Genomic DNA, 19,014 nt, shown 5'->3' with positions numbered 1-19,014 from the left:
CAATGGCCCAAAAGCAAAAAGCAAAGAACAACAGAAAAAGTTTCCAGAAATGAGAATCGACGGTCCGTCGATCAATCGACGAACCATCCTTCGAATCGTCGATAAGCCTAATTTTCCAGTAATGACAAAGTTAAAGACGACGAAGGACGAAGACATCGACGAAGCGTCAAACTGATTGACGTTTCGTCATTGGTGTCGTCAAGAAGGATATCTCAGCAGAGAAGAAAAACACGGGATACTCAACGGTGCGTCGAACTGGTCGATGGCACCGTTGAACGGTACACAGGGCTGAAGTTACAAAAGATGAAAAAATCGACGGATCGTCGAACGATCGACGGTCCGTCGATCTTGCTATCGGGGGCAATTTGGTCAGGTTTTGTTGTGCTTTTTTGGAGCCTATTTAAAGAACATTTTAGGTTTTACTTTGCATTCAGATTTTATTTTTGTACTCAACTAAAAAGTCCTATTGGTGGGTGAGCATTGAATACTCCCCTTTTGGAGCTTAGTGAAGACAACAAGATTCTATATTCCATCATCTTTATTACCTTTGTAAGCTTTATGTCTCATTTATTGCTTACTACTTTTGAGACCATAATGTGTGAGTAGTCTCTTTAATCAAAGTTGTGAACCCAAAATGATGGGTGCTATGTAATAGGTATCTAACATTGTATATAATGGGTTGTGATGTATTTTATTATTTCTCGTATTCATTGTTCTATAAGTGGTTGCAAACACTTGTTCATGCACAAACCCTAGTTTATTTAGAAAGATGAACTAGGGTGTGATTTGAAATAATATAACAAGGACTCGGGGCGCTAACCCTCGTTTAATGAACTCGCTTAGGAATAAGATGAGTTCTACTTGGCATAATTAATAAACCTTATTTATAACTTTTCTGCATTTGGGAAAATCATGAAAATAAACACTTTCTAACTATTAGAAAATATTAGGAAGTGTATTAGAGATTAAGTGCATGCATAATCGTGACCCATTAGAAATATATCATATTGACACCCATAGCATAACATCTAATCATTGCGGGGACACAACTTTGGTTCTCTAAATCCAAACAAATTTCAAACATTTCAAAATAGCAAATACAAACCAAATCTCCTTTTTAAAATACTCAGAATAGGATTAAAGCCTTTAAAGATTAGTATCACATACAATTAGTACCCTTTTCTCTCTATATTCCCTGTGCGATTCGACCCCAACCTTGTTTGGGTTACTATATTTGACAACGTCCGCTTTGCGCCATTAATAGGTGTAATTTGAACGTATCACATTTTGACGCCGTTGCCGGGGAATACAGTTTAGAAATCACTGATTGTTGTGTACTCTTCTTTAAAACTTTTTCTATTCCATCACACCTCGTTTGGTTTTGTGATGAACCAGGTGAACATGGCAGGAAGACCGAATCGGAATCAAGAAAACCAAAGTGGACTCCAAGTGAACCCACCTACACCAGAAGAGGATGACGATAAAAATATATTTGTTGAATTCATCAATGAAGCTGATTATGCTTCTGCTGTGGAAATGCTACCTTCAAAATTGATAGTTCTATCTATCAGTTGCTGAAACTTGAAGGTTATTTTCGAAATTCTTCGGAGGATTGTCCACTTCGACATTTGAAGAACTTCTTACATGTATGTTCTCAACAATCCCAAGGTGATGTTTCTGCCGATGCACTTCGATTACGGGTCTTTAAATATTCCTTGGCTGGTCAAGCCAGGGAATGGTATGAAAAGCTCCCCAGCAATTCTATTCATACCTGGAATGAGTTAGCCAATACATTTTTGAAGAAATGGTTCCCTCCAAGCAAAAAGGCTGAGCTTCGGGATAAGATCTTTGAGTTCAAACAACTTCCGGGGGAACAATTATATTCAGCATGGGAGCGTTTCAAGTATTATATAGCTTAATCTCCTACTCACGGATTTCCGGATGCTATTCTCGCGAAAAAAATTCTATAAGGGCTTAGATACAATGAATCAGAATGCTGTCAATACTGCTGCAGGAGGATGCTTCATGGACAAGTCATTTATCGTTATCACCCGTTTGCTTGATAAGCTCACCACCCACAATCAGGCTTGGCACTCGAGTGATAGTGAAGTCCTATCATATAGTAGTCCCTCTGATGCCGCAGTGGCCAAAGAAAATCATGAGTGAGATCATGATTTTGCTCAATTGCAAACCAACGTGGATCTGTTGTCGAAGAGGCTTACAGAGAAAGAAGCTAAAAGTGTGAATGTTGTCGAAGAGATGCCACATCATACTCCAGCAATGTACCAAGTCTCGAAAGAAGCATATCTAGAGGGTCAGCCACAACGTGAGGATGCTAATTATATTGATCACTCTCAAGGGAGTTACCCAAAGCAATGGAGACCCCAACAACAAAGCAATCAATATGGCCGAAATGAATATGGTGGTTCAGACATGAGGGATTACAACAACAACAATTATAGTAATCGGAATTCCAATGCCTATGTTCCACCAAAGGGTCGTACTTCTAACTCTCAAAATTGGCGAGAAGGCCCTTCCATTGATCAAGGGACCTCTCGGATGGAATCTATGCTTGAAAAGATATTGGACAAGCAGCATAAGTGTGACAAGAAGATGGAAAATTTGACCGAAGTGGTAGGCTTTCACACCGCTTCGATTCATAAACTTGAGTCACAAATGCGAGATCTCTCTCGTGAGCAACATCCGCCGCAAAAAGGGGGCCTTTCTAGCGACACAGTTCTGAACCCAAGGGTTAGTAGAGGCGATAACATTGCCTCATGCAAAGCTATTTCCACTAGAAGCGGAAAGATCCTAAACGCGATAAATTAGAAGGTGGTTGAACCTATTAATGTCGAGCCGATCATTAATGAGGTTGTTGAAGAAGAGGTTGAAGAAGAAATAGAGGCACCAATTGAAGTGCCTATTATTTTTAAAAAAGAGAAAGAAGCTCACCCTATTATTCAAAAGGGTGACGAGGAGCCAAGTGTTGAAAAAGCTACCGGTGAGAGCTTTCAAAAGAACAAGGTCATGGGGGCAATTAAATCCTTGACTCAAATATATAAGTCTCCTCTCCCATTCTCATAAAGATTGATGAAAATAACGGAAGATGCCAAGTGCCAACGATTCTATGACCAATTGAAAGGGTTGTCAATGAATATCCCATTTCTAGATGCATTCCAAGAAATGTCGGGATTTGCTAAATACTTGAAAGATTTATTGATGAATAAAAGGCCAATCAAGCATGATACAGTTGGAGTCACCCACCGTGTGAGCTCTATTATTTCGTCATCAAAGGTTGAAAAGAAGGGAGATCCCGGGGCGTTCACTATCCCTTGCACCATCAGTCATCATGATTTTGCTCATGCTTTATGTGACAATGGAGCCAGTATTAATTTGATTCCACTGGCCATATATAAGCAAGCTGGTTTGGGAACACCTAGACCAACAAGCATGCGCCTCCAAATGGCCGATAGAACCATTAAAAGACCGGTAGGGGTTGTTGATGATATCCTTGTTAAAGTAGGAAAATTCTTATTACCGGTATATTTTGTCATCCTTGATTGTGCGGTTGACAAAGAAGTCCCAATTATCTTGGGAAGGTCATTTCTTGCCACCGGGAGAGCCCTAATGGACTCGAAAAGAAATAAAATAAAATTTCGGGTCAATGATGAAAAAGTAACCTTCCAAGCTAGCAAGGGGTTAAAGTTGCCTAGTGCTTATGAGAGCATTTCGGTCATTGATTCTTTCGATGTAATAGACGAAGCGGTGGAGCATCAGTTAGAAGAGAAGCACTTTGACGAGACACTTTCGGCTATTTTGGTGAACTTCGAGGCGGAAAACATGCAGGGGTATATTGAAACAGTTAATTCTCTCATTGGCTAGGATTCATAATCTTATGAGCCGGAGAAACTATCTCTTGATCTTGACAACAGAACAACTCCCCCGGCTAAGCCTTCGATTATTGAGCCTCCAAAACTTGAGCTCAAGCTACTTCCTTCTCATTTGAAGTATTCTTTTCTTGGCCCAGATAATACTTTACCGGTTATTCTCTCATCTTTGTTGAGTGAGGAACAAACTCAAAAGGTGCTTGAAGTGTTGCGGGCTTATCAAAGATCTATTGGGTGGACTATTGCGGATATTAGGGGAATTCCCTCCGGTATTTGTGAGCATAGAATCGAGCTTGAGGAGGATAGTTCATCAAGTGTGGAGCATCAAAGGAAGCTAAACCCTCCTATACAAGAAGTGGTCAAGAAAGAGATAATCAAATGGTTGGATGCGGGTGTTGTATATCCAATTGCAAATAGTCCATGGGTTAGTCCGGTGCAATGTGTGCCAAAGAAGGGAGGCATCACTGTTGTCCCTAACTCCAAGAATGAGCTGATTCCTATAAGGACGGTCAACGGATGGAGAGTGTGTATGGACTACCGGAAGCTGAACACCGCAACTTGTAAAGACCACTTCCCTATGCCTTTTATTGATCAAATGCTTGATTGGCTAGCTGGAAGAGCTTATTATTGCTTTTTGGATGGGTACTCGGGGTACAACCAAATTAACATTGCATAGAGGACCAGGAGAAGACCACTTTCACTTGTCCTTATGGCACTTTTGCTTTCAGGCGCATGTCTTTCGGCTTATGCAATGCCCCGGCTACTTTCCAATGGTGTATGATGTCTATTTTCTCAGATATGGTGGAAGATTTCTTGGAAGTCTTCATGGATGATTTTTCTGTTGTTGGTGATTCCTTTGACGAATGTCTTGCCAATCTCGGCAAGGTATTGAAGCGGTGTGAGGAAACCAACCTTGTACTTAATTGGGAGAAATGTCATTTCATGGTGACAGAAGGGATTGTCCTGGGCCATAAGATTTCCGAGAAGGGCATTGAGGTAGATCGAGCAAAAGTTGATGTCATAACCAAGCTCCCTCCACCAATCTCTATAAAAGGGGTTCGCAGTTTCTTGGGACATGCCGGTTTCTATCGGCGATTCATCAAAGATTTCTCCAAGATCACCAACCCGATATGTAAAGAAGGTAAGTTTGCATTTGATGAGAAATGCCTTAAGGCATTTAATAAGTTGAAGGAAATGCTCATCTCTACTCCAATTATTGTATCTCCAGATTGGTCAATGCCATTTGAGCTCATGTGTGACGCAAGCGGATTTTCTACTGCTGCGGTGCTTGGGCAAAGGCACAACAAAATCATGCACCCTATTTATTATGCTATCAAGACCCTCAATGGAGCTCAAATTAATTATACCGTCACCGAGCAAGAGCTTCTAGCCATTGTCTAAACATTTGAGAAGTTCTGGGCCTATCTACTTGGATCCAAAGTGGTTGTTCATACGGATCATGCGGCCTTGAGATACTTGATGACAAAGAAAGATACAAAGCCAAGGTTGATTCGTTGGGTCTTGTTGTTGCAAGAGTTTGACTTTGAGGTCAAAGATCGAAGAGTTTATGAAAACCAAGTCGTGGATCATCTATCTAGACTTGAGGAAGCTAGGAGACCAAGTGGAAATCTTGAGTTGGATGATGTTTTCCTGATGAGATACTCTTGGCTGTATCTTGTGATGTTGCCCCTTGGTAAGCAGATATCGTCAACTTTTTGGTGACAGGTCTTATCCCCGATGATATCAAGGCTTACCAAAAGAAGAAATTCTTGAGAGATAGTTGTCAATACTATTGGGATGAGCCCTATTTATTCCGCACTTGTGCCGACAACATCATTCGGCAATGTGTGGCTGAATCTGAGGCCACGAAAATCTTGAAAGCTTGCCATGACCCTCCCGTGGGGGGTCATCACAGTGGGAACCACACAGCAGCTAAAGTGTTTGAATGTGGCTATTATTCGCCTACCATTTATCCTGATGCAAATTTGATGGTGAAATCTCGTGACCAATGTCAACATCAAGGATCAATTGGGAAGAAGCACGAAATGCCAATGAATTTTGTCATGGAGGTTGAACTATTCGATGTGTGGGGCATCGACTATATGGGCCCCTTTGTAAGTTCTCGTGGCATGCGATACATCCTTGTTGTGGTTGACTATGTGTCCAAGTGGGTTAAGGCTATAGCATTGCCCAACAATGATGGCAAGAGTGTCACCAAATTTCTCAAAAGAAACATATTCACAAGGTTTGGCACTCCAAGGGCAATCATTAGCGATGGTGGCACTCACTTTTGCAACAAGCAATTCGCTAATCTCTTAGAGAAATATGGAGTGCAGCACAGGGTGGCAACTCCTTACCACCCCCAAACTAGTGGGCAAGTCGAAGTCTCCAATCAGGCGATAAAGAGTATTTTAGCAAAGATGGTTAATGCAAACCAAACTGATTGGTCATCTCAGCTTGATGACGCTCTTCGGGCTTATAGAACAGCGTTCAAGACACCCATTAGTACTTCTCCTTATCGGTTGTTATTCGGTAAAGCTTGTCATTTTCCTGTTGAACTCGAACACAAGGCTTTGTGGGCATTAAAAAAATTGAACATGAATTGGGACGAAGCAACCAAGCTGCGGTTGTTTTAAATGAATGAAATGGATGAGTTTCGGTATCATGCCTATGAGAGTGCGAGTTTGTACAAAGAAAGGATGAAACACTATCATGATGTCAAACTTCTGAAGCGAGATTTTTAACCGGGTGATTCGGTGTTGCTGTTCAATTTAAGATTGAAGCTCTTTCCGGGCAAGTTGAAATCCAAGTGGTCCGGCCCTTTTACTTTGGTGAGTGTGTCACCCAATGGGTCAATGCGTACTTTCAGAGTCAATGGACATCGGGTAAAGCACTACCATTGGATGGTTGATGGTGACAAGATTGTCGATGCTCATCGATTAAAACATGGCACCGGACCTTAGCATCCAAAGTGGTATCACGTCGTGCCGCAACGTTATATTGTGCGCTTCTTGGGAGGTAACCCACGTGCATTTTTCGCAATATATATTTTTTTCTTTCATTCCGTTGATTTTTGTTGTTGTGTTGTTTTATATGTTTGTTGATATGTTACAGAACCTAAGTGTTGAAACCCAGAAAATTGCCAGGACAACAGTTACCCGACACATTCGACGGACCGTCGATTCGATCGACGAAACGTCGAATGCACCGTCGAGTGGATCACAGGAAAGATTGGTCACTGGAAATTATGGCAAATCGACGACAGGTTCGACGCTCCGTCAAACTGATCGACGGGCGTTCTCCTGCTCTTTGTTTACAAAAAAATGGGAGGAGAGACACGGAGGGTTGTATCAAAAAGACAGAACGTCGATTGATCGACGCTCCGTCGATTGAACACTCCCTCCGGCGTTTTAACCCGACGATTCAAGGACGTGGGTTTATAACCCACGTCTGTTACCCCTCCCATTTTTCATATGAAACGTCTCCCTCTCCTAATTCTCTCTCTTTTGCTACCACTTCTCCCCATTTGCCTTAACTGCTTCCCCAACCCTACCCTCTTTTCCTCCCCAGCCCTACCGCCACTCCCGCCCCTCCCTTTCCTACTACATTATCCCTCATTGTGTGTGATTTTTCGTGTAGTTTTCCGTCTCTAGCAAGTTGCACTCATCTTCCAGGTATTTGCCTTACTGGATTAGTTTCCCTTGCAATTGTTTGTTTTTGCATTCTAGGGCTTATGTGCTTATTTTTGGCTGCTTTCCTTGTTTTGTTTGCATCGTGTTATTTTCGCCTGGTATGCTCGTATTTTTTGCTGGGGTGGTTGGTTGAATTGTCTGTGGTTGTTGGGTGATTGATTTTTAGCCAAGTTGGAGGGCATTACGACCTTCGTGTTGTTTTGCCCGCCAAATGTTTTCCCTAGTCTAACCCAAGCCAACATGGGGTGAAGTCTGAGTAACCACAAAATATGTGACGATTGGCACATCGGCCAAAGAATGTATAGGATTTGTTGTCTAGCATGCGAAACACATTCGACGCTCAATTCGACGGCCAGTCGATTCAATCGACGGATCGTCCTATTTAACGTCGAATGAGACTATCTAATATTTTTTCCAAACACAGCATCGACGGTGGATTCAACAAACCGTCGAATCAATCGACGGGGCGTCTTTCCCACCGTCGTTTAGTTTAAATTTCTAGTGGCAAATTTGGTGATAAAATGAGATCGACGATGAGATCGACGGTCCGTCGAATTGATCGACGGGGCATTTTCTCACCGTCTTTTGCTCGATATTTTCAGTGGCTTACCTGCGATCGACGATGCAATCGATGGCGCGTCGAACAGTTCGACTGGAACTTCGACGCTCCGTCGATCTATTCGATGATTCTTTAGCACATTGACGGACCACTAACAACTTTAACAATGATCGCATGTCTTGTACTTTAAACTGATTCTTTTATGTTTTTATGGTTATCTTAACTATTAAGTGTATTCTTTTCTCAGGAATGCCTCAAAAGAAGCAAGTAAAGCGGGGTGGTGGTCCCAGACAAGGCCGAGGTCGGGGTCAATCGGCCCTTACTCTTTGGGACGAATCCTCTAACTCTGACAATCAAGCGGCAGCCCCAACGACTCGATCGAGGGCTCAGACCACCACGCCCCAAGAAGAATCACCCACTTTGGTCTCCTCTCAGTCTACCGGGGGGACTTCATTCTCCATATCCGCTGATTCTAGTGATGTAGCGACAGACCTGCCAGCCGCTCCTGAGCAAAATTCAGATGAGGAGCACGAGCGGCTGCGGCTGCAAAAGATGGAGATAGCGGCAGTCCGCTTCCCCTATGAAGGGTGCCGAAAGTACTATGTCAGAGGGGCCGATACGGACGACGCGGGTCATCCAAGGAGAAATATTCAAGAGGAAGAACAGATCGGTATGAGCGGCTTAGAGAGCTATCCTCGGATCACCGATCTCATCAGGCACTATCATCTTGAGGTATTCACCCAACCTCCAGGGGATTATTGCCCGACCATGGTTCGGGAGTTCTATACTACATACAGGGTAATGCTCGAGCAGCGCCATAAGAACAAGAGAGCCATGAAAGCCGCCCCTCCATTGGACACGGTGTATATTCGGGGTGTCCATGTTGACGTCTCAGCGCACAATCAGCCGATTTTATTTTGGTGATGACTTCGTGGCACCGACCACAGTGGAATATGATGATAAAATGGAAAGACGGGCTGAGCAATCTGTACAGGAATGGTTTGCGCAATTGATGGCTAGAGGGCCAGCAGACCAGGCCCCATGGTTGAGAAAATTGGGTGCCAACATCCGTAAGGCAGATATCAACTTAGAAGCTAAATTCTGGTGGAATTTCGTCATCTATCGGGTTCTGTCCACGGGAGCAGATAACATAGTCACACCAAATAGAGCAGTGGTTGTAGCTTCTATGCTATGGAGGTACCCAATGAACTTGGGTGATTTGATCAGTAAGGCCATTCGGGCACGCGCACCACAGGAGGCGACAACCTTAATATTCCCATGCCTCATCACGTAGTTATGTCGGTTGGCCCAAGTGCGGCACCTTGAGGCATTTGCAGCTACTCTTCAGGCAACAAAGGTGTGCGACATCACGCGGAGTAGGGATGAAACCCTCCGTACATCTCAGGTCACCAGTACTTCATTACTAGAGCTCATGGGTGAGCAGGCTGAGCATGTCACGGATTCAGTACCTCAGGGCACAGAGGGATTGTCCACCACAAAGGCCTCTACACCATCTGTAGCTGATGCTACCCCTTCTTCTGAGGCACCACCTCGGCCCGTTGTTCCATCTACATCTCATATTCCTCCGTCAGCCACAGCGGCAAACTCCGAGGATCTCTTTGTCCTCAACAGAGACAACTTCAAGGAGTTTGCAATCAAAGTAGAGCGTTTTGATCAGCAGGTGACCCGGATACTACAGCAGTTGGGTAGGTTCGTCCGGCAAGAGATTGCACTGGAGTTGGAGCCCCTTCAGGAGGCTATGGAGAGGCATCATGCTCGAGTCAATGCACGACTTGACGGTTTGGAGATGCGGATACTCACTATTGAAAAGAAGAGTGAGTCTGGCACTTCAGGAGATTTGAAGATCGATCTTGACCAGATCCGAGCTGAGATTGCGGCCCTTCGGACGAGAGAGCCGATCATTATGGATGACCCAACACCACCTGCACCAGTCGCCAGCATTTTCGATTTGATCAGAGTAGTTGATTTGGTGACTGATGATGAGCCGAGGGAGAGTCGCAAAAGAAAAAGGCCCGTCAAAATAGCTGATGATGACGATGAGAAAGACGACAATAATGATGAAAACCTCGAGCTTCAGGAGGGTCTTCAGAGTTCACGCCTGGATATGAGATTCACCAGCGCATCTTCCAGCACTAGTGCTATCCCAGCGCCAATCAGGCCGATCACGATAGCTCCTCAGGACCTGCAGCCACAGAGCCAGTCAGCTCCATCGCTTCAGTCCACCAAGCCAGCCGCTGAGAGGACCTCCATTCAGACTGCTACGAGGGAGGCACCTCAGCATCAAAAACAGGATTAGAGTATTTTAGGTCGGCACCACCACCATGGGGTGATGATATGATTTTTGATGCATTGGGGACGAAGCATCTTCTTTTTGCTGGGGGTGGGGTAACTTGATGTACTTTTCAGTATTTATATTTGTTTTATGGATATTTATATTTGTTTTATGGATTAAAGTAACTGTGACTCTCATGGTTGTTGAATTTTGAACTTATGGCATGGATTTTTGGTTGAAATAAGATCTTTATGATATGTTTTATGGATCGATTTGAAATTGACCCTCCAAAATTTGGTGGCGTATCTTAGGTGGTAATGAATTGACATGTATGGTTCTTTTTGTGACATCATAGATATTAGAGTGTGTATGAATTGAGTGTTCAAATTCTTATGCCATTGTTAGTGTGAGAACTTCTTGTGTTCATTATTAGCATATGTGGATCCAGAACTTGCCTGGTAGGTCGTGCTATACTGCTTAGGATAGTCGGTTGTTAAGTGATCATAGGCTTTCCTTCTGAATAGTCACGTCAGCCTTAAAAAGCCCAAAACCTGTTCTATATTAATATCACTAGTTCCCATGTTGAGCCTTTTGACTTTTTCTCTTGATTTGATGTAACAAACCTTTTCCCCATTTCATGACTTCATTCCATCTTTGCACCCATTTTCTTCTTGACACTACTAGAGAAAGAGGCGAATCGCCTAAGCTGGGGGTGGTATATGTGTGAAGTAAAGGCCAAGAGCTTAAAGTTGGGGGTGTGTGAGTTGCATAATCAAGAACTAGATGTGACAGCGGATCAAATTTGAGAAAAGATCATATATATAAAAAAAAAATGTTGTCTAATGTATATATACATTTCATGTACATATGTGTACGTATATATATATGTATATATATAGTTTTATAGCAATAATAATGTTGTCTCATAAAAAGATTGTAAATTCTAGTAAGGGTAAAATCACATCGTGGTCATGAGTTGAAGAATGAATAGATTGGGCATGAGAAGAAAGGTCAAATTTTGTAGTGTCAACGAAGATGAGTTACTAATTCCAAAATGAGTATCCTACCCATCCCCGAGCCTACATTACAATCCAAGAACAAGTTCTATAGTTACTAAACCATCCGAAAGTGTTAGGCATTGAAATTAAAGGCAAACATATGGTATCTGCACTGGTAAATCATGAACTTATTTGTGAGCGCGAGTGCTTTCTATTCTCATCTATCCTTGTCCCAATTCTTATTGTCAAATTGTGTGTGGGACATTTTCTAAGCTAAGTGAGGGCATAATGGTGAATACTCACACGCATAAATGCTTCTAATAATGTGATGTCATCAATTGAAACGTCAGGGTCAATTCTAATGAGTTTTTTTTTAAAGAACCTTGTTTGGGAAACGATGAAAGAGGGAGTTGATTTTAAAATGCACATGCCGGTAGCAATGAGCAAACACCATTGTAGTCACTTTTACTTTATTCTCAGCATAGTTGCAATTTTATTTTGTGATTGTTTTGTCTGAATTGCTTGAGGACAAGCAAAGATCCTAAGTTGGGGGTATTGATGTGCCGCGGATTTGTGGCACATTTGACGCCTTTTTACTATGAATCTTGGTTGTTTTCAAGTAAATCGGGTTCTCGCTAATATGTTTTGTTGTGTTTTAGGAAAAACAATGGCCCAAAAGCAAAAAACAAAAAGCAAAGAACAACAGAAAAAGTTGCCAGAAATGAGAATCGACGGTCCGTCGATCAATCGACGAACCGTCCTTCGAATCATCGATAAGCCTGATTTTCCAGTGATGATAAAGTTGAAGACGACGAAGGATGGAGACATCGATGAAGCATCGAACTGATCGACGTTTTGTCGTTGGTGTCATCAAGAAGGATATCTCAGCAGAGGAGAAAAAGACGGGATACTCAACGGTGCATCGAACTGGTCGACGGCACCATTGAACGGTACACAGGGCTGAAGTTACAAAAGACGAAGAAATCGACGGATCGTCGAACGATCGACGGTCCGTCAATCTTGCTATCGGGGACAATTTTGTTAGTTTTTGTTGTGCGTTTTTGGAGCCTATTTAAAGAACATTTTAGGTTTTACTTTGCATTTAGATTTTATTTTTGTACTCAACTAAAAAGTCTCATTGGTGGGTGAGCATTGAATACTCCCCCTTTGGAGCTTAGTGAAGACAACAAGATTCTATATTCCATCATCTTTATTACCTTTGTAAGCTTTATGTGTCATTTATTACTTACTACTTTTGAGACCATAATTTGTGAGTAGTCTCTTTAATCAAAGTTGTGGACCCAAAATGATGGGTGCTATGTAATGGGTATCTAACATTGTATATATATATATATATATATATATATATATATATATATATATATATAATGGGTTGTGATGTATTTTATTATTTTTCGTATTCATTGTTCTATACGTGGTTGAAAACACTTGTTCATACACAAACCCAAGTTTATTTGGAAAGATGAACTAGGGTGTGATTTGAAATAATGTAATAAGAACTCGGGGCGCTAACCCTCGTTTAATGAAATCGCTTAGGAATAAGATGAGTTATACTTGACATATTTAATCAACCTTATTTATAACTTTTTTGCATTTGGAAAAATCATGAAAAGAAATACTTTCTAACTATTGAAAAATATTAGGAAGTGTATTAGAGATTAAGTGCATGCATAACCGCGACCCATTAGAAATATATCATATTGACACCCATAGCATAACATCTAATCATTGCGGGGACACAACTTTGGTTCTCTAAATCCAAACAAATTTCAAACATTTCAAAATAGCAAATACAAACCAAATCTCCTTTTTAAAATACTCGGAATAGGATTAAAGCCTTTAAAGATTAGTATCACATACAATTAGTACCCTTTTCTCTCCATATTCCTTGTGGGATTCGACCCCAACCTTGTTTGGGTTACTATATTTGACAACGTCCGCTTTACGCCATTAATAGGTGTAATTTGAGCGTATCATAGCTACCAATAGCACCCGAAGTGGAAAAATACTTCAAGGTGCTGATAAAAAAGTGATTGATCTCGAGCCATTTGTTGAAGAAGAGGCACAACCTGATGTATCTGATGTTATTGTGGAGGAAGAAACAGAGGAGGAAGTCCTTATTATAGCTGAAGAAGAGCAAAAAATCTTGATAATCTCAAGGCACAAGGTGTTACGGCTGAAGATACGGCCCGTAACACCATCGACGGTCTGTCGACCGTATTACGGTGCATGAGCTAATTGAAGTCCTAAACTTAAACCAATAAGTTGTATAATTGAAAAAAATTTCGTGTATCATAGCTAACTTTACCTTCAATGGGTATGGGTAACCCAAGGCAAGGAAAGCAGGTTGCACCCAAGGTTGCAGGCAGAGGAAAAGGTCGCGGTACAGGCAAAGTAACCTCACGGTTGCGCGATGAAGATCAAGTCAAAGACACAAGGGCTACAAAGAAGACTGCTGCACCTAGCAGGTCATCCTCACCATCCGAAAGTTCCTCCTCTTCTGATGAGGAGAGTTCTTCTAGTTCGTCTAGCAATAGTGGACCCAGGAAGGTTGTCACACCACCACGCCGTCCTCAACCACCCATTAGACAGCCTACTGTGGAGGAGCGCAAACAAGAGCACGAGCAGGAAAGGAGAGAGACTGACATCCAGATGAGGGCTATGTATGAGCAGGACCTCCGGTTTTCTATGGAGAGATCTGAAGAACTGTACAACAAAGGGTGTGAGCTAGCAAAACATGAGGGGCAGGGCCCGAAGAGAAGTATTTTCGAGGAGAAAAACATCAGCTTCGATGGTCTCAATGGATATCCCGGCATCCGTGACACTCTCCGCTTCCACAAGTTAGAGTTTTTGAAAAACCCTGTGCGGTCCTACATCGCGGCTCTTGTTTGGGAATTGTACGCTTCTTATGGGGCTGTTGTATTCAAGGCACAGAAAAAAGGGTAGCGCGCAACTCAAGTGCCGGCCATGAATGAGGTAGTAGTGCGCAAAAAGAAGATTGATGTTTCTCCGGCGGCCATCAATACAATACTATTCGGAGAGGATTATATTGCGTCTACAGCGGCGGAAGAAGGAGAGTTTGTCTACAAAATTGCACAGAAAGATACAATCTCAGTCAAAAAATGGGTGACCTCAGTGATTGTACGGTCGACAGATCCCGAATGGGCCATAGTGCCAAAGTTGACAGCCACTACGAGGATTTGGAAAAACACCCTCACACCTGAGGAAAAGTTTTGGTGGCAGATTATTCTGTTCCGCATCCGTCCTACCCAGGCAGATAATTATTTGACTCCGGACAGAGCTGTTCTTGTGGCTGCCCTTATGTCGAGGTATAAAATCAACATCGAAAGACTGGTAGCCGCAGATCTCCAGGAGAGAGCCACCCAACCATCCACTTCTCTAATTCATCCATGTTTGCTCACGCTCTTATGCCTGCGCGAGGAACCAGAACCCCTCCCCTTTAGTGACCACAGTGTGATCGCCAGGAGTATCTATGACATCACAAAGGGCAGAGAGGATATGTTGGGCCAAGTTACAATGCTATTTGCCTCGTCTTCTGATGTGTCGGAGGGGCCAACGGGATAAGATGTTCTTCCCTTAGCTATCTGGGTGCTGAGGCAATTGCTACGGGTCAGCCCACAAATTCTAAGGCTCCACCGACTGATGATGCTCCATAGCCCATGCCAGCTCCAACTCCACCTACTTCGAGTAGTCCTACCTCTTCCACTGGAGCGAGCCCAGCACCAGCTCAGCCCATACCAGGAGTCCCACCCGAACTTGCGAGAAAAATGATTTTCAACAGGGAGAATTTTGGGACAGTGGTCCTGCAAGGTGATAGAACAAATAGGCAGGTCAAGCAGCTTATGACCGAGTTGAAATTATACACAAAAAGTGCTATTTATGCAACGTTGAGGCCAATAAAAGAACAGATGGCTAATGACCACCTACAGATCCACTCTCGGATAGATGGTATTGAGAACAGAATGACGGAGCTGACTAGGACACACTCCGTTGTGGAATTGAGCACTGTTCGGAGTGAGTTACGGACACTAAAGGATGATGTGCAGAAATTGAAGGCACAGGAAGTGGCTGTTGTGACGGACCAAATTCCGAAAGTACACACAGAGTTGGTACAGAGCTTATACCAGCCAGTTCAGAGTCTACCTGGGGATGATGAGATCGAGGACACGGTTGATGAGGAACAAGACGAGGAGTTGGAAGAGGATACCCACTCTTTGGCTAAAGGGAAGCGTAGGAGAGTCACGCCAGATGATGAAAACCTTGATCCCATTCTCCAGAGTCTTGATCCGTTTGATGCTTTGCGCCCATAGAATGAGGAGGAGGAGTGGCGACCATTGAAGAAGATCCGACATGAGTCTCGGCTTGGTTCTGACACCACTGGAACGACTTCTAGCTCAGCCTATCCCATTGAGCTGGCTCATCATACTTCTGCTCCACCTACCGAGACTGGGACTTCTAGTGTTGGCCAGCCTGATACCACTATTGCTCCTACCTCCGAGGTTACCCAACCTCATGATGCTGCAGCACATCCAAGCGCCTAGTGCACTCTAGGGAAGCCCTCCATTCTATTGATGGACAATATAGATGCCTTGAGGGCAATGCATGTTTCTAAGTTGGGGGTGTAGGGTAATTGCTGGTATTGCTTTGGTATATCAGATATTGTTTGTTATTATTTTTGTTTTTGTTGGTGTATTATCCTAAATTGTGATATTAAGTATGTGTTTAGGACCCTCTTCGGCTGTTCTTTGCCATGTGTTCTTTTCCCGAAGAATATTATTTTTATGTTGAACTTGGAATCTTTAGGATGTTTAGTTAATAATAAAGTAATGATGACTTAAGTGGTGGTGGTCCGTGTTTTCTAGCATATATAAAAGCGTTTTTACAAGTCAATGATATCCCTCCAAAAAATAATTTTGATGTACATCAAGAATGGGTTGTTGATATTGACATGTATGGTTCTTTTAATGACATTGCAAATAAAGGGTGTCCATGTGTGTGAAATCTTCAAACGGAAGTGAAGTCAGAGTATTTAAACAATCCTTATGCCATTGTGTTGTGAGTTCTTAGTTTCTATTTGTGTATGATGCTTGTAATCTAGAACTTGCCCGGTTAGTCGTGCGTGAATTCTAAGGAGAGTTTAATTGTGAAGTGATCTTAGGCTTTCTTTGTATTGACTCCAAAGCCTGTTTATCTTAAATGAGCCTAGCCCGTACAGAAAATGATCCCTAGTCTCCCATTTTGAGCCTATAGACTTTTTCTTTGATTAGCTGTTAACTAACCTCCTTCCCTTCTGTGAATAAACCCATTTGGCACCAAGTCCCTCCTTGACACTAAAGAATGACAAAAGAGGCTAAAAGCCTAAGTTGGGGGTGATAAGCGAAAGATGTGGAAAATTAGGCTAAAAGCCTATGTTAGGGGTGATAAGTGAAAGATGCGGAAAATAAGGCCAAAGGCCTATTAAGGGTGATCGTGAGTATTGCAGGGCATGATTCGGTGTGGTTAGAATTAATTAAAAAAAAGTATATATATATATATATATATATATATAGATATATACATGTATATAGATATATAAATTCTAAATAAATTCACGCTGGAGCTGTAGGGTCAGAAATAAAAGGAAAAAAGGTGAATGAAGTCAAAATGAAGTGTCAAGGAGGGTGAGTCACCACTATCCAAATATTCATCCTACCCGTCCCTAAGCCAATGTTACAAGCCTCAAAAGTCCTAATGTGATCACAGTCGAACTGTTCAAAGTTGAAGGCATGGAAAATAAAAGCAAGCCTATGGTATGCAAATTTCTTTGTGAGTGTGAGTGTCCTTCTGTCTCTTTAGTCTTCTGTCCTATTTATTTTGTAAATGTGTGTTGGGACATTCTTTGGTCTATGTGAGGGCGTAAGGATTGTAGATTGCTAACTGGCTTTCCGAAAGTTGAAATTCATGTGCATAGAGACTCTCATACTATGATTGTGTCATTAATTGAGGTTGCATAGTGAATTACAATTGTTCTGAAATGTGCGTATTGTGTCAGAAATAGGATGTGGATAAAAGCCCAATAGTTTTCTTGGATTGAAGAGTCTGTGTTAGAAACACATGCCAAAGTCACCGTAGTCATTCTTATTTTGCTAGATGTCGTGTGTTAGTAGTGAGTTTTGTTGTAGTTGCTTGAGGATAAGCAAAAGCTTAAGTTGGGGGTGTTGATGTGCCGTGAATTTCGGCACATTTTATGCCTTTGTCACTAGAAGTGTTGCTTGTTTTTAAGTGTTTTTACATCGTTTCTTATGTTATTTTGGTGTTTTGTAGGGTTGGTTGACTAAGGAACAGAAATGATAAGAAATGCTGAAAAACGGACAACTTGGAGCAAAAGGACGGTATGTAACTCGAGTTATGGACCGTAACGTGATCCGTACCAGAGAGGAGGATCCAAATACGTACCGCTATAAAGGACGGTCCGCAACTCATGTTACGGGCCGTAACGTGTACTGTAAGCTGAAGGAAATTTCCAGTAAAAAACCTAAGTAATGTCACATGTTACGCCCAGAAGGACGGTCCGTAACTCAGGTTACGTGGCGTAACGTCGTGGGATAACGCATTGGCCGCTGAACACTGAGGCCAGGATCCGCTAGAAGATACGGACCGTAACCTATGTTACGGTCCGTCGCAAGAAGCCGTAACGGTTGACCTAATCAAGCTGACAAAGGAAGAAACCGAATGACGCACCGTAACTTGTGTTACGGTCTGTAACGATGCCGTGTAAGGGTGTTTTTGTCCAGAAATTTGGCGCGATTTTTGGTCGTATAAATACTTAAAGTTAGGGTTTTAATTCATATTCTGATTTTCTTTGGGAGCATTAACTTTAAGCCTTAAATATTTAAAGTGGTTGGAGCATTTAAAGCACCAACTTCACTTTCATTCCATATTGTATTAGCATTATAAGTATATTGTTGACACCCAATTTTGGCCTTATTTTTCGTTTAATTAATTTCACTATGCTTCTCAGTCCCGAAAATTCGCCAGAATGAGTTTGGAATATTTTCGCTAATTATTACACTATTTTTCGAGATATGTTTCTCTTAAGTTAATGACATTTTTTATTGTTTCCTAAAAATTACCAAAAACATCATATTTTTATAATTAAAATTACTAAACATCATTCTTTACAATTAAATAAAAAAAAATAAAAAATATAGTGTTGATATCCCTATATCGATATTGGCATTGACATTTTTCTTTAATCCTATTTATTACTATGTTAATCATCGTTTATTCTATTTTAAAACTAAATACGTATATTAAATTACTTGTATTATAATCTTCATATGTACAAATCTTTGAGAATTAATTAGGACAAAGAAGCATATTTTAATTAGTTCAAAATAAAAAGAAATTAGGATGAATAATTCATCTACCTAAAATATTGGGCCAAATCCTATTCCTATCCTACAAAATCTGTGGCCCAAAAACACCTCCAGCCCAAAACCCCACTGACCCGCCCGGCCTAACACTTAATTAAGTCCCTAATCTTCCATCAGTCTTCATCTTC

The 19,014-nt window shown here is 41.9% G+C and overlaps 1 non-coding gene across 1 annotated transcript; it reads right to left on the bottom strand.

Annotated features, from left to right (window-relative positions):
- Nucleotides 1–1,830: 1,830 nt before the first annotated feature.
- LOC132629535 (small nucleolar RNA R71) lies at nt 1,831–1,936 on the bottom strand. The gene has a single exon (XR_009578306.1). It is a non-coding gene; the product is annotated as a small nucleolar RNA R71 (small nucleolar RNA).
- Nucleotides 1,937–19,014: the final 17,078 nt, after the last annotated feature.

The sequence above is a fragment of the Lycium barbarum genome, chromosome 2 (assembly GCF_019175385.1).
Source record: "Lycium barbarum isolate Lr01 chromosome 2, ASM1917538v2, whole genome shotgun sequence".
NCBI classification, from domain to species: domain Eukaryota; kingdom Viridiplantae; phylum Streptophyta; class Magnoliopsida; order Solanales; family Solanaceae; genus Lycium; species Lycium barbarum.
This window is presented reverse-complemented; position numbering and strand designations above follow the sequence as displayed.